This window comes from Sinocyclocheilus rhinocerous, unplaced genomic scaffold (genome assembly GCF_001515625.1).
Source record: "Sinocyclocheilus rhinocerous isolate Xijiao unplaced genomic scaffold, SAMN03320098_v1.1 scaffold4092, whole genome shotgun sequence".
Classification (NCBI taxonomy): domain Eukaryota; kingdom Metazoa; phylum Chordata; class Actinopteri; order Cypriniformes; family Cyprinidae; genus Sinocyclocheilus; species Sinocyclocheilus rhinocerous.
In genome coordinates, this window is record NW_015634055.1 from 21,876 (window position 1) to 38,605 (window position 16,730).

General features: G+C 39.0%; 1 pseudogene; it reads left to right on the top strand.

Moving 5' to 3' along the window:
- The first annotated feature begins 1,315 nt into the window (after positions 1-1,315).
- Positions 1,316-16,730, top strand: part of LOC107745391 (solute carrier family 22 member 4-like) — a 26,303-nt pseudogene continuing 10,888 nt past the window's right edge.

A 16,730-nucleotide genomic window follows, 5' to 3' on the forward strand; every position in this document is an offset into this window, starting at 1 on the left:
GACCTTGGCTCGTCTGGAGTGAGTTGAGGTCCTTAAGGTTGAGTACAACAGCATGATTTTAGGAACCAATTAAATTACTAAAATATGCATTACAGTTACGTTTTTAAACTTTTGACAAAACATGAACAATTACGTCACATGGTTCAAGTTTAATTACATGACTGACTTTGTATTATCATTAAAGATAAAGCAATTTACTTGTTGCTGAAGGTACCTGGGCCACCACAGTTGTGCTTTGTTGTTTTGATGCATCTGATTGCTGGGCTGGGGACACAAAGAAGACATGAGCACAGCAAAACTGGAACAAAACTATGTCTGTGTACTGACGTTATGTAAATTCAACACAGAAAAGTACTGCATCATTCATCTATGACAGCTTGTCCCAAAGCAGACAAGGTGATGGTGCTCAGAAGTTCCAGTCGGCGTCCAGAGTTTAAAGCCATATTAGTGTACACCTCTCATAAAGTGTTTTCTGAGCGCACAGAAAGCGGCAGTCACACGGCATGTGTGAACTAAGCTAAGTTCTCTTTTATGTCTTATTGTGCTTAAACTGTCAAACACAGTTTAAAAAAAAAAAAGTTACAAAAATGGTCGGACATATCTGTGAAGGTAACCGCTGGGAAAGAAATTGCATGTTTATATTAGATCTGTGTGGCAGCAGCTTAATATACAGTAAATAAATCAATAAATCCACTGCTCTCTTGTCTCTCTCTCTCTCTCTCACACACACACACACACACACACCTATCAAAATGTTAAACACTGAGAGTTCTTCTGAGCATCACTGCTGTCTCACATTCATAACAGTGGCAGGAGAGACAATTCTGTTCAGTAAGTTACCAGATAACAGTTGAATTCGTCATGTCATGCTTAAATTGATCTCCAGCCACACAAAGGAACACTTGGATTTTTTCCCTCTCTATTCCACTCATGAAATTACAAATCTCACACACACACACACACACCTATCAAAATGTTAAACACTGAGAGTTCTTCTGAGCATCACTGCTGTCTCACATTCATAACAGTGGCAGGAGAGACAATTCTGTTCAGTAAGTTACCAGATAACAGTTGAATTCGTCATGTCATGCTTAAATTGATCTCCAGCCACACAAAGGAACACTTGGATTTTTTCCCTCTCTATTCCACTCATGAAATTACAAAGGTCCCCGAGTTGCTCATTTCTTACAATTCAAAGATCAGTAACTGATGTAATGTTTGTTAAAGGATCCCTTGGTCAGCAAGTGAACTTTAAACAGCCAATGAGGTGAACCTTGTCAAAGTGTATCATAAACATTATATTCCAGATTGGTGTGTTACAAGCATGCGCAAAACTGAATGATAAAAGCAAGAGGTCATTGCAAACAGTGGAGAAACTTGATGGTTTGGTTAAAAAATGAGGGACTATGATGATATCACTGATTTTCTGGGAACATGGGGTCCATTCCAGCTGACTGTTTTCTTTGCATTAGCTGCAAGTATCCTTCCAAATGGTTTTGTGGGCCTCTACATAGTTTTTGTGGGTGACACGCCATCTCACGAGTGTCTGATTCCTGAGGAGTACAACATCAGTGACATGTGGAGAGAAGCTGCCATCCCAGTGGTGATGCAAGACGGGGTTTTAAAACGCAGTTCCTGCTCCAGATACAAAATGGAAACAGTGAGGAATTTTTCCGCGCTTAACTACACCCCAAATGTGGAGGTCAATGTCAGCGAGATCGAGGTCGAGTCCTGTGTGAACGGCTGGAATTACAGTAAAGAGGTTTACGAGTCTACAACAGTGGCAGAGGTGAGTCGTGTTGTTTGCGTGCTGATGTACTGTCGCTCTACAGTCTAATGTCCAACTGCCCTAATGCTTCTTGAGATAAAGCTGTGGAGAGGTTTGTAGACGATCATTCAGACAAATGAAAAAGTGCATTCAATATTTTCTGTTAAATACTCTCAGTCCAATGACATATTAAATAAGCAGAAGTATTAGATTTTTTAAATACTCAATGCCCACTTAAATCCTACTCTTAAATATCTTCCTTTGAAGATTAGTTCAAGTCACTGCCAATGTTGACTCGTTAAGAGCACATTTCTGATTAACAAAGGACAAGCAGTTTGAAAAATGGATGGATAAGTCCATAAAGAGCACAAGAAGGATACAAAGATAACGTTATTGGTAAGAGCATAAAGACCTAAAATGAACTGTAGATATTTTTAGGTTTTATTTTTCATAAGGTTTTAAATATACATTCACACTTAATTGAATCCTTTACATGTATGACATTTCGTAACTACTGTAATGTGTTTACTGGGAGGCAGATAATATTTAACTTTATACCTCCAACTTCATTAAATATTCCATGAAAGTGTTACGACCCACGGCTCAAGGGAAGCAACAAACAGAGGACACACGCACACCAAATGGTTAGCTTTGAATATAATTTATTCGAAAGCTACAGTCACATAAAAAAAAGTAAAGAACACCATAAAGGAAACAACTATGTATTGGAAACATCAGTAGTGCCCATGTGTAATGCAAAATGTATGGATGTAGGGAGATGTAGTTGCGGTGTTGGGGTGCAAGGGCAAACAAGCCAAACAAGCCACAAAACCAAATATCCAAAACCGGAGCCCTGCTGTCTGTGAGGATCAAGAGCTCCTGAAGATCTTAAGGACCTTTCGCACCGCGGGAACCTTTTCATAGTACCAGAACTAATTGTGGAACTACCCACTTTTTGGCGTTTTCGCACCGCCGGAACTGGGTGCGGTTTTAGTACCGGACTGCCTTTTTCGAGAACCAAATTAGCTCCTACTCCGGAGCAGGGTCTAACCAGCACAACTGGTACTAATCGTGACGTAAGTAGACATTGATTGGCCAAACGCGTATGAAAACACCCTCACCTGCCATGATTTAAAACGCTGTGTAAACATACTGTAAACATTGTGTCAACTTATTTCGCAAGTATGGAGAACAGCGATAGATGGACGGACGCTGAAGTGCAGGCACTTGTAGCAAATGTAGCACTGCCAGTTGTCGTTGGAGATTCTTAGTCCTCCTTTCCGTTCTTTCAACGCTTTACGTATACGTCGACTTTCCATGTCCATTATTGTGAAACCCGTGAGAAACAACAAAAACACAGTTCCGATCACTGCGTCCTCCATCCTCCTGTTGTTAATGTTGTTCTTTGTTTCTGTTGTTGAACGCCACGCACAAATGACAACGCTGTCGACCGGCTTACGTCACTTCTTAGTACACACTCTCGGTGCGAATGCAACCCTTTAAATAGTACTGGGAAATAGTTCTCGCAAAATCGTCCCAGTACTTTAGTACTGTACATTTAGTTCTGGAACTAAAGCGGTGCGAAAGGTCCTTTAATGAGCTGCTTCTGTTTGATCTGTTGGGCCGGACATCCCTGATCTAAAGGCTCATGGAGGTTGAGATCAAGCACTGAACTAACAGAAAAAAAAAAGAGAAAAAAATGAAGGCTTTCTAACATCAGTTTAACAACAGTTACAACAACGTTAGGAAAACTCTGATTGTTTTTTGAAAATAAATGATATCAATGCTTCTCCCATAAAGGGTAAACATAAAAAGTCAGGAATATGCAGAATAACAGGTATAATATCAAAATCTTCAGTAAAAAAACTACAACATTTAACTGAATGTCAATCCTTAAACAAGTAGTCCGATAAAGACATTGTCCGTGAAGAATAGTCCAAACAGTTCTTAAACAAACAAAGAGATGAAAGGCCAAAGGTGAACAAAAATAGAAAAAATAATCTGGAAACAGGTCCCAGAACAGGTAATGCTCCAGAAGAAGAGGAGTTTTAATTCTAGCATGTGCTTTTGCCTTCTGGCTTGCTCTTCTTCTTCCTTACTTTTAACAGTGGATTGTATACATGTACTCCAGTAGGCCTTCCTCTTTTCAGGTGCTCAAATGTCATCAAAAAACAAAAAAAAAGCTCCATAGGCTTTAAAATCCAAACAACAATCCTTCAAAGTAAATGAATGAATGAAATTATAATATAAGGTATATCAACACAACAGATAAACCGGTTTGTAATTATCAGTAAACTTACATTAGTGTAGCTGATGCTGATCGGTCAGGTTTGACGTATTTGTGATTTCAGGGGAAATTATTATTTTGCATTTTCATGACTTCATAATTTAAAAGTGTGTTATGTGCATTTGTGCCAATGTATTAATTTTGTTGGTATTGTATTTTGTTTTTGTTGCATTTAGTTTGTCTAAATTGAATGTCACGTGACTTTCCTGATTTACTTAACCTGGAAGTGTTAGCGCAAACCGAATGGTGAGACGTGAATTCAGAAACACATGTTAGTGCTCCTGACCATCTGGTTACCAGGCAAACACGGTAGAAGTATTAATGTTTGTATATTCATCTTTTGGGGTTTTGATGTCCTTAGTAATGTTGTGTGTAAAACTGTGTTTTCTTTGTTTCTGTTTGTGTTGAGTGTTCACGGTGTTCCATATTAATAAATAAAACGTATGGACATCAGTGCTTTGGAAGCGTGAACGGTTTAATGACCAGCGAGTAGTTACAATTAGAGTATACAGCACAAACGGAGTTACATATACACTTACCTTTATCTATTTATGTTTTACAAGAATGAACTTGAACATAAAATAATCAGACGGTGTAAACTGTAAAACTAAGTGAAAAGTGTGGTTGTTACCTTTCTGCATGATTTGAGATGACTTTTGTTGCTATACTGCAGGAGTGTCCAATCCTGCTCATGGAGGGCCACCATTACATTTCTTTATATTTAACAGACGCTTTTATCTAAAGTGACTTATAAAAGAGGGACAAAATCAGTTTGTCAAAGAGCCAACAATATTTGTAATACACAATGGCAGATGTATCAGACAGCAAGATTAGGAAGCAAACTAGAGGAGAAATGCAGGTGGCAAAGTGCAGGCAGTACGACAGTCTGCAAAATACATACCTCATACGGTTTATAAAGGTTATATGAAATAATATCAATCCACACATCTGACTTGTGATGCAGCCTGGAATCAATATCACACGTTCATTTAGCCCAGAGGACCTGACTGAGCCTGCTATTATTATTGTCAGGCTGTTTGAAACAATCTGTATTGTATAAAGCACTATAGAAATAAAGGTGTCTTGACTCTAATCACAGGATTAACCATGACAATGTTAGCTAGCAATTCTATATAACCAAAGATCTGGTAGCTCACACATCTGCATGGTTCCAGCTGATTCTCCAACTTGACAAGTTCATCAAACTCTGCGTTTGTTAGCATAACTGCCTGTGGATTTGCTGTATTAATATTGCTATCAGCGGTCTAGTCTATCATTGTCTCCAGCTAAAATATTTAAAGGGGTCATATGATGCGATTTCAAGTTTTCCTTTCTCTTTGGAGTGTTACAAGCTGATTGTGCATAGATAAGATCCCTGAAGTTGCAAAGACTAATGTACAGTATTTGAAAAAGAATGTGTTTTTTGACCATTAAAGCATGTCAACATATTCTGTTACACCAAATACACAAAATAATGATCTTTTAAAAAAGCATCATATGACCCCTTTAATGCTATTGAAAATATGCAGAATAATCTACCTGGTTCTCCTGTGTTTTTTCCCCATGGACTCCATTACCCACAATCCTTCACACTCCCTCACCTGTCCCTTGTTATACATCACCATCCACTCTCACCAGCCTTCTAATCACCCGCACCTGTTGCTGCCAATCAGCACTCCTGTAAAGCCACTGGCTGGTCTCAAGGTTGCTCCTAGTGACTCTTATCTGACAGCGTTTACTCACCTGTGTTCTTCTGAGATCCTGTTGCTCTTTCGCCATCTGTGAGACAAGGAAAGACTCCGCTTACTCTTCAGCTGAGTTCCATTGCCTGCTTAACTGAACTGTTGATGCTTACCTTCTCCTGCTGTCTTGCTCCTCACCATAATAAAGCTTGTTGTCATTGTCTCTTACCTGAGTGTTCCCTGTGTGTTGCTGACAATATTGAATAATGCAGAAGCAATTGCAGCTTTTCATATATTTAAAAATATGACAATATATTTACTTATACGTCATAACGTGTCCATTTGATAGTCAATAATATCCTTCATAATATATTTGAACGTGTGTGTTTAGCTTTGTCAACCCATGCATTGACTCATGAAAGAAAAAATGAATTCATTGAGTCGTGTTTGTTTTGTTCTAGTTTTCCCAGCACTGGTTAGTTTCTATGGTTTCAGATTAGTTCACACCTGTTTCTCTTCTCCCTCATTAGTTCTGTGTATTTCAGTGTTTGGCTTAGTTCAGATGTCTTTCTGTGGCAAAAACGCAAGTAATATGCTTTTCGAAAAAGAATCCAACCTTGAATGTCAAATTATATGGTTATCAGCTGGAACAAGTAAATGTACTAAGATTTTTTGGGTATGTGGATGGACTCCAAATTAAATTTTAAAATTCATATTCAGAAATTGATAGAAAAATGCAAAAAAAGGAATAAATGTTTTAAGGTGCTTGTCCGGAGCTGAGTGGGGGGCAAGCTGTCAGTCATTGAAAATAATTTATGGTGCTGTGATTAGGTCAAATATAGATTATGGTAGTGTAGTTTATAGTTCTGCGAACAAAACCTTACTTAAAAAGATAGAGATAATACAAAATCAAGCTTTGTGCATTTGCTGTGGTGCATTTAGATCTTCTCCGGTGGCTTCATTACAAGTTGAAATGGGAGAAGTGCCTCTAGAACAGCGTAGGTTTCAGCTGAGATTAAGGTACTGGTATGGTGTAAAGGGACATCTGGAAAACCGTCCAGTTAAACTACTTCTGAAAGATTGTTGGGAATATGAATATAAAGAAATTACAAGCTTTGGTTGGGTAGTAAGGAAGGAGCCAAACAGCTTGGAGTTGAAAGACCATGAAATTGCTCCTTCTGTTGCTATTCCAGCAATTCCTCCTTGGTTGTTCCCTATGCCACTAATTGATTTACAAATTCACAAAGTAATAAAAAAACCGGAGATGAACATGCCAACTGAAGTAGTAGTTCAACAATATATAAAACAAGAGTATTATTCTGTGTTACAGGTATTTACAGATGGGTCTAAGGAGCCAGAGTCTGGGAGAACAGCAGCAGCAGTTTATATTCCTACTTTTAAAATAAAAATGGCTAAAAGATTATCAGATCATGTGTCAGTTTTAGATCAAAGTCCCTTTGTGTCCACAATACATTGTGTGCAAAAGCTTGAACTTTCATGTTCATATTCATGTAATTTCACAATTATGCCATCATTAATAACACACTGTTTATCAGTATTCCAAAGGACCAAGTCACCACTTTAGTTGAGGGACCACACATTTATGCATGAATTCATGGTAATTCATGTACCCTTAAGTGTTACCCATCTTATCAAGACTAAGAATTGAACATACAACATTAAACTATAGTCTTTATAAAATAGGTGAGCATGAATCGGGAAAGTGTGACAAATGTGGAGAATTAGAAACAATGCAGCATATTATTTTTGAGTGTTCTGCATATGAAAGGGAGAGATTTCAATTAATTCAAGAATTAGGATGGCTGGGAGTTGATAATATTTCTTTAAAAGTATTGTTATGAAATGGGTCGAGGCAATCAAGAGTGCAAGAAAATATGTTTAAATGCCTGAAAAACACAGGAACAATAGATAGAATCTAGGTTTTTTATTTTTATTTAATTTTTTTCTCTCCTCTTCTGTATTTCTTTCTTCCAAATTTATGCATACTCCACACTCCAGATCAGTAGGTGGCGGTAATGCACCTTTTTCGCTGGTTTGCCAAACCTCCATAAAACACCAGAAGAAGAAGAAGAAGAAGCAGTTCAGATGTCTGTTATCGTTGCTTTCAGAGTGGTTGTTCTGTCCCGTGTATATATCCTGACTTTTAATACATTTTAATTGCGCTGCAACTAGATCCTGCTTCAACTTTGTTTGCAACCCTTTTGTGACAGTGTCTCTATGAAGTTATTACATTTCTGTATATTTTTCAGTATACTGAAATATGCAATTTTTATAGAATTTTTTTTTTAGGTTACATTTAATTCAATGTGATTTTTTTTTATTTTATTTTTTGTAGTTTGAGAAGTTTAAGAAAAGAAAAGGCTTATATACTTAAATAGAAAATGCCATCTGCACAAATGTTCCTCTTTTGGTTAGTTTTAGTTGTAGATGTCTTGCTTGCTTCCCACAAGGAGTTGGATTAGAGACATAGATGAGTTTGAGAGAGAGGAGGCTGTGGCTGTTCTGGACTCAAGCATCAGTGTTTTGATGGCAGTAGTGATCAGTAGGCAGCAGTTACTAGTAACTTATGGCGCTTTTCCACTGCATGGTACGGTTCAGTACGGTTCACTTTTGGGGGGTTTTCCACTGGGTACAGTACCTGGTACCTGGTACTTTTTTTAGTACCACCTCGGTTGAGGTTCCAAGTGAAGTGTACCGTTACCAAAACGTGACGTGTAAACTCTGCTGATCACGGATTGGTCGGAGAGAATCGTCACTACCTGCGTCACTGAACTTGCGACACAAACACAAAAGAACCGCTAGATTTAAATCAGCACAGCCAGCGAAGGAAAGCGCCATTAATTACTATAATATTACTTTTTGCAGTAATACGATTTCAGTAATATTACAGTTACCATCCATAAAACAGCTTAGTTACTTTTGATGCCTCAACCCCTACTGATTTAAAATTCAACAATCAAGACCACTGTCACGGGGCAAGGTGAAACTGCGGTGCTTGCTTCCTACTCCACCACCTTCTAAACCTTCTACTCTTCCTATAGCTGTGATGGGCTTTTGGCTGGGCTGGGTGGGTGTAGTGGGCGGGATGTAGTGTTCTGGAGGCAGCCCGTGCTGGGCGGGGAGCGTCGACTGTCGGTGAAGAAAAAGTAATGTAACTAGTAGTGTAACTAATTACTGTTGCCAGAAAGTAATAAGTAAAGTAACAATATTACTTTTGAAAGGAGTAACTAGTAATGAGTAATATATTACGTTCTTTAAGAAACTAGCCCAACACTGGTAGGCAGTGAAGCGACATGAAGAGAGGGTTACTGTGGGCTTTCTCTGGCTCACTGAAAACCAGTCGTGCTGCTGCGTTCCGAATCAGTTACAGAGGTTTGATTGAATACGCTGAACATAGAAGAAGATTGTGGTAGTTTAGTGTAGAATTGACAACAGTCTGCATGAGAAATTACACAGCATGTTTTAAAGTAATATTTAGTGTCATATGTGCTCAGTAGACAAAACCGTTTGAGAACTCTGACGCAGACCAACTTATGCTATGAATTTAAACAACATATGAATGAATTAACTTTTTAAAAGTTACTTTTCTTCGTTTGTGTTTTTCAGTGGGACCTGATATGTGAGAATGAGTACAAAGGGCCTCTGACCTCATCGATATATTTCTTTGCTGTGTTGGTGGGGACCTTCCTTTCAGGACAGATGTCTGACAGGTCAGGGCCTCGCAGAGCAGGCAGCTAAGCTAAACCTCTGATTTTAAATATGTGGAATTGAAATATGACTCTAAGATGCTTTCCTAATAAATGATTGAATATGATATATCTGATATGTGCAGGTATGGCAGGAGGCCTGTACTTTTTGCCATGATGGCTATGCAGACAGTTACTATCCTTATCCAGATGTTTTCTCCAAGCTGGGAAATCTTCACTGCCATCTACTTCTTTGTGGGATTCAGTGGTTTTTCTAATTATGTTGTAGCATATGTCCTAGGTTAAACAATTAATGTCCTTCCAATCATTAACACAGTTTCAAAAATCATCTGTCACATGAATCAAACATTCCTCTTGATCAACAGGCTGTGAAATTCTCAGTCCAGCCAGTCGGGTGGTGTTTGGTTCTCTGTGAATCTTCATGGGGTCTGGAATCGGTCAGATGTTCTTTCCATTAGCAGTTTATTTCATCCGTAGCTGGCGATGGCTGGTGCTTACAAATGCCCTCACTGGCCTCCTGTATTTACCATTGTGGTGGTAAGTGTGTGGAGAGACAAAGGTACAGCCACAGAGAATTAGCATTTTATAATTAAAATTACTGATAAATGTAAATTTGACAAAGATGTGTGAATAATCAAGATAACACATGAAGGAAGATTTTCCATTATGGTGTCAACAAAACGGGTATAAACCAAGAAGAGAGGGCTATAATCCAGTGGTCTGAGCTGTAAAGAGTGTAGTCATATTTCATCTGATTCAGGACAGTCATTAGTTGTGTGCAGTTCACTTCATATTAGGTGTCTTCAATGACTTAACCAATAAGCAAGGAAAGCGGTCGCTTAGGGCCCCGGGGAATCAGGGGCCCCATCTGATTTTGGCTAAATATATTTGGCAAACGCTCAGTGCGGATGAGCTTCAAAGGTTTCTATTTAAAAGTCAATTTAAATTATTCAATTTAAAGTAGCCAGTCACAGACATATCTGCTGATTTCATGAACGCAACGGCCAATCAGAGGCGTTTAAGTTGGTCAGCGCTCTTTGTGTGCTTTATAGGCTATATGTAAAAGATTCAGAATTGGAACGTTTCGGAATGACATCCGCATTTAAATGTGGTATTCAGTCTTGAAATTGCAATAGATGAGACAAAAATAGATGTAAAAGTAGATGTGCATTAAGGCTACAAACAACCTCATTAATTTATATAAAACTAAATAAATATATAACTAAATAAATAATAACTTAATTTTCTGTAAAGTTGCTTACTGCGCTATACAAATAAACTTGAATTGAAATCATTTCAAAAGCAGCCTCAGTGTTTTCATTCCTGCCCAAAATAATTCATTATAAATAACATGAAGAAATGTTTTGTTAAATTAGTTGTAGATTAAATCATTTTAATTATTAACACTCACAAAAAAAGAATAACTGAGGTATAGCTTACAATATATTATTCATTAACATGACTGTCTCAACAGAGATATTCACCTCAGAGAAGAAAGTAAACATACAATTTTGAAGTTTACAGGCCTCGTGTTTTGTGTTATGATTTTGTCTTGATTTCTCAAAATGATTCGCTTGTGGTGCTTTCCTTGGTGCACCGCTGACAATGGTTAAAGTTGACCCACTTTGGTGGTTCCTAAACCCCAGGGTTGGCCAACCTAAAAACATACCTGGCTTTGCGGTACAGGCCCCAGGTGTCACGGTCACGGTGTGTGGAGGCAGGCAGGACGACGACAAGGATTCCAATAATTACTTTTAATGTAGACACAACAAGGCAGATTCAGGAAGGTGAGACACACACACACACTCGGGGTAACATTCACAATAACTGACAAACCAGAATACCAGAGACAGGAACTAATATAGGGCAGATAACGAGGGGCAGACAGGTGAGCACAATGAGGTGATTAACTAATAATTAGTACGGGCTAAACCAACAAAAGGGGAAGAAACCACAATAAACAGTCCACAGGGGCGTTACACAAGCTTGTTAGCTAGACAGTTTGCATCAGCTGAGGCTGGAGGCAGAGGTGAGGGAGACTCCAACCCCGGCGACGCTGGCAGCTGTTTGTTTTCATTTTCTTTTTTTTCACTTTCTACTTGGTCACAGTTATTAACTATATTAGGGATGGGCGATATATCCAGTTTGCTACGATATATATCGATATTTTCTTTATAAGCGATACGATATGAGGCAGTACCGTTTATATTGATATAAAGTAGTTTGATACGAGTGCATCTGAAAATATAGCGAGGACACAGACTGAGCTGCTGCGGAGAAAGTGCATAATCCAGTTTGTTCTAAACATGTGACAAGCTTCATATCAAGGCCTTTAAAAACTGGTAAGACGTGGTATAGTTTATAGTTTTGCATAGTTTAAGCGGCTTGGCCCATCATAGGCTATGCTCTGACAGAAAGATGCGTGTGCCGCTGACAGAGACACTAGGCTACTCGCGCTGTTTAATGTGTTTGAGATGTGCTGTCTTCCTGAATGCATAACTTACATTTCACAGGTATATTCTCCATCTGTAAATGTTAGAAAGCCATGGAAATATTTCAATTTTTCTGTCAGGAGTGCATGAGCCTTCTGCTTTGCGATTCTCCATTAAACTTAACAGACTTCGGTGAACATGCGCCGCCCAAACAGACAGAGCTCAATTAAATAGGAGCACAATAGTTCTGACTAAAATTTACATTTCACTGAAATATTTGTAGTTGGACAATAAATGTGACATGTAGAATTTTAAACCAAGTAAGTCTATTTTTATGATAGCACTGACTGTAAAGTGACTGTAATCAAAATAGCCTAACACAACTCTGTGCTTTTGTTCTCATTTATTTTCATTTTTAGTTTAGTGAATTTAACCTCCGCTTTAAAAGCCTTATTTTTCTTTTTAGACTGCAGTGTTGGAATGAAATGTGATTTTAACCCTTTTTTGCACATAATATAAAGACTTACATGGTTACATTCATTTTGTTTGTTAGTTTCATAGCCTTTAATATGCATTGTTTTGTTGGACAACATTGAGGGGTAAGTGAAATATATATATATAAAATACAGATTTTTTAAATCAAAATACAAAAACGAAAATACAGAGATATATACTGTATATGCCAAATCGGCCAAACAATACAGAGATATGAATTTTTGCCCATATCGCCCAGCCCTATTACCTATGTGATGTTATAAAAACAAATCTTGCTCTAAATGGAGTGTAAGTTAACGTTTCTCAATCCTGCTTCTTCTGACAGCACACAGAGGTCTATAACAGCTATTCTCGGTCCTGTTCCTGGAGTCTCAACTCTGCACATTTTGCATGTCTCCTTAATCAAACACACCTGATTCAGCACATTAGTAGAGACTCCAAGACCTGACAACCCTTACCAAAAAGAAGTATAGTTCAAGATTATTTTATTAAGTATACTTAAGTTCAAGTATATTTAAGTATACTTTATGGAGTAAGTATACAAATATCAGTGTACTAGTAGTATACTTGTAGCTGTATTATTTCAATACTCCTTCGGACTAAATTGGCCCACTTTCTAGTATATGAAAGTATACTTTTAAGTATAACAGTAGTAAACTTTGAGTACACAACTAGTTTACATATATGTTTTTAGTTTGTACTGCAACTATACTAAAAGTGAACTTATAGGTATACTGATAGTTTACTAATTAAATACTTGTAGCATTTTAGTACACTTTGAAGTAGTCTCAGTAAACTACTAGTTTAGTAGTTTTATACTGCAAGTCTACTCGTAAGTTTTCTTTAAGTCCCTATTTAGGTATTAATTTGTATATATTTTGTTATATTAATATCTGAACATACAAAACATCAAAAGAAAGAACAGGGTATCTGCTTGTAATCAAAAACATTTTATTCTAGTTTCATGCATTCTTTTTTATGAACACTTTAATGTGGGTAAGTTTCATAAATTAAAAAAAAAAAGAAGAAATTAACAACATTTTGAACAAAAAGCTGAAAAAAGACTATGAATTGGATTCAGAATGATAATCAAAAGGTAGATGGAGTCGATCAACACCCCAAAGCTCTTCATGGGTCGACATTTTATTCCATAACGTTACACAGTTTTGATGCTGTTTTATGTCTGATGATCATGTTAGCATCTGGAAGCTTCTGTTTTGGTTTCTTCTTCGCTTGTGTTTTGGATATGCTGGACAGAAGATGTACAGTGTAATAGCGCCCCCTACCGTATAACAATGAAAACATGGATTCCCGGAGCACAAGTATAGCTCAAATATATTTAGACTTTTTCTAAGTTTAAGTCAAGCATACTTAAATGTCATTGTATGTATATTTCTGAGAAATACATAAAGCACATTTCTGAGAAGTACATAAAAAGTAGACTGAAAGTATTCTTTCCTATTTTTGAGTTTAAAAGAAGTATACACATGCAAAATGTGCAATGCCAGGAACATGGTTGGAACCACTGGTTTAATGCATTAATTTAGTGTGATTAATCATAAAAATATACACACACTTGAAATACTTTTTTTTTTTTTTTACATGCTTGACTTTCAAGCTTGAAGTACCACCATCAAGTGTAACGTTAGTTCTGGCAGGTCACATTAGTCAAGCTCGCATCAGCTGATCCCCATCTACCTATAGGAATATGACACCTATCTAAGCATCCGTATATAAGGTCCCTCAGTATTATCAGCAGTTTTCGCATTGCTCAATAGCTAATTACCCTCCTCCATCCCCAACTCCTCCTCTGTCAGTCAGGATTCAGCCTTCTGATTCTAAAATGTGTACATAAAATTATTGAACTTTAACAATATCTGCAATACATTTATGTTGGTTCTATTCTGTTTACCCTGGGGGGTTATTGCTGCTCTTCCTGCTCTCATCCATGCTAGGCTGCATGGATGCGCAGGGAGTTCTTGCCCAGAACAGAACTATACCGCCAATCCAAACTGTATGCTAATTGTCAATCATATTTGGCGATAGTGGTCCTGACAGAATTCATGATTGTGTGAGTTTGTAGTCAGCACAGCCCAGCAACTACTAGATTAATCACACCTCATCAAACAGTGAGACAAACTGCATGAAATTTCAGTCTGCAAGAACATAGACCAGCCATTAAAAACAGCTGCATTACAGACATTAAACATTCTCACCGCCAAAGTCCATTTTTGTATTGTCTATACAGTGATTACCTCGTCTGGCAAAGTAATAGTCCTATCTTTGAACGATCATTTGGGGCAAATACTGATATGTAATTAATTATGATTAACTGTGATGTTTGGCATATGAATGCGTCAGATGGATGCGTCCCTTATCTAACCCACCTGATCCGTTTCTGAATCGGATGTGTCAGATTAGTGAGACACGTAAAGTGTAGTATGGGAAGAAAAGCTCTAGCTGCAGGATTGAGAGACTGGTAAAAGCAACTGATTTACAAGAGCTGTTTTTCCCTTTAGGATGGTCATCACCATGTCTTACTATGCTCTCATTCTGAACACCACAAACCTCCATGGCAATCCGTACCTGAATTTCTTCCTTTCTGCAGTAGTGGAGATCCCAGCTTTCATTATAGCCATGCTGTTGCTCAGATACTGCAGCAGGAGATTCTGTCAGTCCTCCACTCTTCTCATGGGTGGAGCTATGATTTTCATCATACAGCTCATTCCCAAAGGTATCTGCACCACACATCTCAAAGTCAAAGTCTGCTTTATTGTCAATTCTTCCACATGTACAGCGCATACATGCAGAGAATTGAAATTACGTTACTCTCAGACCCTTAGTGCAAACAGATAACACTAACAAGTAGAACATAAAAATACAGATTAAATATAAAATACAACTATACAAATATACAAATAAGGACATGTAAAAAAAGATAAATAAAGCAGCACATGGCAGATAGAGTGCAAACCAGTGAAATAAACAAACGGTATAATGACTGTAGTGCAAAAGAGCTTATTCAGTCTGATTAAAGTGACAGAACGCTCAGAGAGCAGTTCTTTATTTAAATTGTCAGAAGAGGTAGTTGAATGAGGTCAGTTCAATGCTGAATGAGGTAGTGAGCAGACCAATGCTGCACAAAGTGACTGGTGCAGGTCCCAGTGTGTTAGTGGGAGGGGGGAGTGGAAGGACCTGGTTTGGGAGGGGGGAGTGGGAGAGTCCGTCAGAGGGTTAGAGTTCAGTGGTGCGTGGGGCAAGAGAGGGGAGGGGGGGCAAGGTCGGGAGGGAGTTCAGCTTCCTGACAGCCTGATGGATGAAGCTGTCCTTCAGTCTGCTGGTCCTGGCCTGGAGACTCCGCAGTCTCCTCCCTGATGGCAGCAGACTGAAGAAGCTGTGTGTCGGGTGGGTGGGATCACCTGCAATGCAGAGGGCTTTGCGGGTGAGACGGGTGTTGTAAATGTCCTGGAGGGAGGGGAGAGAGACACCAACGATCTTCTCAGCTGCTCTCACTATGCGTTGAAGTGACTTGCGTTGCAGGCGCCATACCACACAGTGATGCAGCTCGTCAGAATGCTCTCGATGGTGCTTCTGTAGAAGGTGCACATGATGGGGGCCGGGGCTCTGGCTCTTCTTAGTTTGCGGAGGAAGTAGAGATGCTGCTGTGCTTTCTTGGCCAGTGCTGCGGTGTTATCAGTCCAGGAGAGGTCCTCTGTGATGTGCACACCCAGGAACTTGGTGCTGCTCACTCTCTCCACAGTCACACCATTGACGGTCAGAGGAGCATGCTGAGTGCGCACTCTCCTGAAGTCAACAACAATCTCCTTCATCTTCTCCACATTCAGAGAGAGATTGTTGTCACTGCACCATCCAGCCAGGCGGCTCACCGCACTCCTGTAGTTTGTCTCATCACTGTTGCTAATGAGACCCACCACAGTCTTGTCATCCGCAAACTTAATGAAGAGGTTCGAATTGTGTGACGGTGTGCAGTCGTGGGTCAGCAGAGTGAAGAGGAGGGGGCTCCACACACATCCTTGGGGGGCCCCAGTGTTCAGTGTGATGGTGCTGGATGTGTTGCTGCCGACCCGTACTGCCTGAGGTCTCCCAGTCAGGAAGTCCAACAGCCAGTTGCACAGCGAAGTGTTGAGCCCCAGCTGGACCAGTTTGTGAATGAGCTGTTGAGGGATGATTGTGTTGAATGCTGAACTGATTGATGTGGTGCCGTTCAAAGCACTTCATGAGGATGGGGGTAAGTGCAACTGGACGGTAGTCATTGAAGCAATTGAAGCACGACTTCTTTGGGACTGGAATGATGGTGGTAGCTTTGAAGCATGTGGG